Below are 3,060 nucleotides of genomic sequence, written 5' to 3' on the forward strand. Positions count from 1 at the left end.
TAAGTTTTTTTTTTTTTCAAAAATAAACAATTATAAACAGAACCACTCATAGAAATTTATCTATCTTTCCCCACATATAGCAAAGGCCATATGTGGGGAAAACCCCATATATAAGACCCCATATATAAGACCTTGGTCAATGTAGGGGCAACCTTCATACCAATTTTCACTATCCAGCTCTCATACTCCCCGAGGAATTGGTTCCCATTTCCCCTTAACTCCTTCACATTAAACATCGGCCTTGTGCCTTATTTGCTCGGCGGGGGAGCAAATAAATACCAACCCCCACATATAAGACCTTGGTCAATATAGGGGAAACCCTTCATACCAATTCTCAGCATCCAGCTCCCAGACTCCCCGAGGGTTGATCCCAATTTCCCCATCACTCCTCACATTAAAAATCGGCCTTGTGGGGGAGCAAGTAAAAACCTTTTCTTGGTCTTTTGACCAAGATTAAAGTGTAGTATCTGTTCTTACTACATGCTGTACTTATGTTTGTAACTTTGTGATATAAAGTGGGGGATCACGTTTCTGTTATTATTTAATGTAAAATGATTACCCACTTTACAACCAGTCAGTTTCAAAGTCAATCAAGTTATTCTCCAGATCATTAAAGTTGTTTTTGAAGGATCCCAGTTATTTTACAAGCATTCAAGTTATTCCTAAGGTCATTCAATCCATTTTTAAGTCATTCTAAGTCAGTTACTTTATATTAATTTAAGTAATTTCAGCCCATTTTTTTGTCATTTTAGTTAATTTTTAAGAATTTCATGTCAATCCTACATTCACGCATTCATTCATCACACGAGAGCATGCGACAAATGACTATCGGTCTTGTTTAGCTTTTAAGCAACTCTGATTGAATAAAAAAAATATTGCTAAGTTTTTAATCATCCAATCAGAATGTAGCTAGGTTTTATCTTATTAGCGACACCAAATTTTTTTGTTTTATTAGTCATTTATAATATTCCATTCTCCTCTTAGATGTGGCTAGTATGATAGCGGTCGTAGCGACAAGCGTTATTTTAAATATCATATAACTATTGAAACATGCAGCAATATATAAAAATAACACAGTGACAAGAATATTAACTAATTGACTTTATGATATCATATATTATCTGTTTGATATGATATCATCTATTATCTGTTTGATATATCATCCATTATCTGTTTGATATGATATCATCTATTATCTGTTTGATATGATATCATCTATTATCTGTTTGATAACTCAACTGCTAGATACTTCTTTTGTATAAAAAGGGAGAGTATTCCAGAAATACTAATAATTGTATTTGTGAGATATAAAGAAATATTAAAAGAAAATACTACAATTCGTTCATTGGGTTTACTATTTTTGTTTGTACGTCGAATCACGTCAACACACTGTTTTCTGTATTGTTAAACCTTTCTTATACAATTAGATATATGCTTACCAAGAATGCTAAAAAAAAATTGCAGTTCTCATTTTGAATATGATAGCGATGATAAGATAATTGTAAAAAAAAACAATATCAAAGAGATTTACATTTTATTTATTATATCACGTTGACTTATCTTTTCCCCCTTTCTTTCATCATCAACATCTTTCCTCATAATTAGAACAGTGTCATTTCCTTCATTCGTTTATTTTTCTCTGCCCGATTCTAAGTATACTTTTTTTAATCGTATAAAGGTTTAACAGTAAATAGTAACAGCGTATTTTTTTTGCTTTTTTCCTAGTCTAAACAGTTATTACTAGCGCCCTCTTCTGGTTTTAAGTAAGCAGTAACTTATGTTTGTAAATAAAAGCCAATCATATCCAGCATATAAGTTAACTCGATTTTCCTGTTGATATATGTTACATTGCTGGAGTCTTTTTTTCCTATAAAAGAGATGCGTGAGATAATGAGGAAAGTATACAAATTCAATATTGAATCAGTGAGACTTGAAGTAAAAATGTCGTGCCAGCTATGCTGTTTGCAATTAGAAGCAGGCGCAGACAATTAAACAAAATGTAACCAAACAGACTTTCTGTCTGTCTATTAGTTTGTATTTTTCTTTTTTACTTGGGAGACGAATGATATCTATCTGTTTGATAGTTTCTTGGACTGTTTTCTTTTTTTTTTCTTAAATAAACGAGGTTTCATTTATATTGGAGCACAAACAAGTGTCGTGGTTCGCTGACACTACGGTCTTATAACGATTAATACACGCCTGAAGTGAAAATAGTTATTTTTTTGTTTCGTATTCTTAGAGTACGATCGATTATTTTTTTATGTATTCTAAGTATGCTTTTTATATTGTGTATATATCTGAGAACAAACTAATCTCCGATCTGTGTGCGTTTATTCTATTTAATCTATTTAGATTTCGAACGAAATCTTCCATTGCAGCCACGGATACGTTTTACGCGTACGGTCACCATGACCCGATGTTTCTTTTTTTAGTAATGTTTATTTCATTCTTCAACTGCCATCAAATTGTGACTAAAAATAATTATTGTTTAACAATTATATCTCTTCCGCCAACTATTATTGTGGGCATGCTTGTCAATTTCGACATAAATTTGTCGACAGGAAGCTGAATAAATTATATTGGTATATCGGCTGAAATGTGAAAATTATATCTAAGAAAAGAACAGTTGCTCAAATAATCCATATAACGCTTACTTTTTCCTTTCCGTCTTTGTATTTTCTTGATTTTCTCGAAATTTTTTTTTTAATACAAATATATTTATTCTGACAGACAAGCAGAATAATTACAATCTAGGTGTGCGTCTGACGACCTGCAAAATGATTCCCCCCCAAGCTTACAGTTTGGCACATTTTTATTGGATTAGTTTGATTTAGTGGCATTGTTTTAGATTATAGCAAACGTTTTCGGATAATTTACTGCCGAATTCGAGCATTTGGGTGATTTATAATGCGAGTATTATTCATATCTTCAAACATTTATCTATGTTGTTTTATTAGATTGATTTATATAGCAAAAATGTTGTCTTCGTTTTGGGCTTTTCAGAACATGATGACTTATGCTAAACGAAAAGGTAATATCATAAATCTGCCGTGAGATTTA

At 31.9% G+C, this 3,060-nt stretch overlaps 1 pseudogene; it reads left to right on the forward strand.

Moving 5' to 3' along the window:
* Positions 1-427: 427 nt before the first annotated feature.
* Positions 428-564, forward strand: LOC145288478 (U2 spliceosomal RNA; annotated as a pseudogene).
* The last annotated feature ends 2,496 nt before the right edge of the window (positions 565-3,060 follow it).

This window comes from Euprymna scolopes, chromosome 11, assembly GCF_053919585.1.
Source record: "Euprymna scolopes isolate OS-2025 chromosome 11, ASM5391958v1, whole genome shotgun sequence".
Taxonomy (NCBI): domain Eukaryota; kingdom Metazoa; phylum Mollusca; class Cephalopoda; order Sepiida; family Sepiolidae; genus Euprymna; species Euprymna scolopes.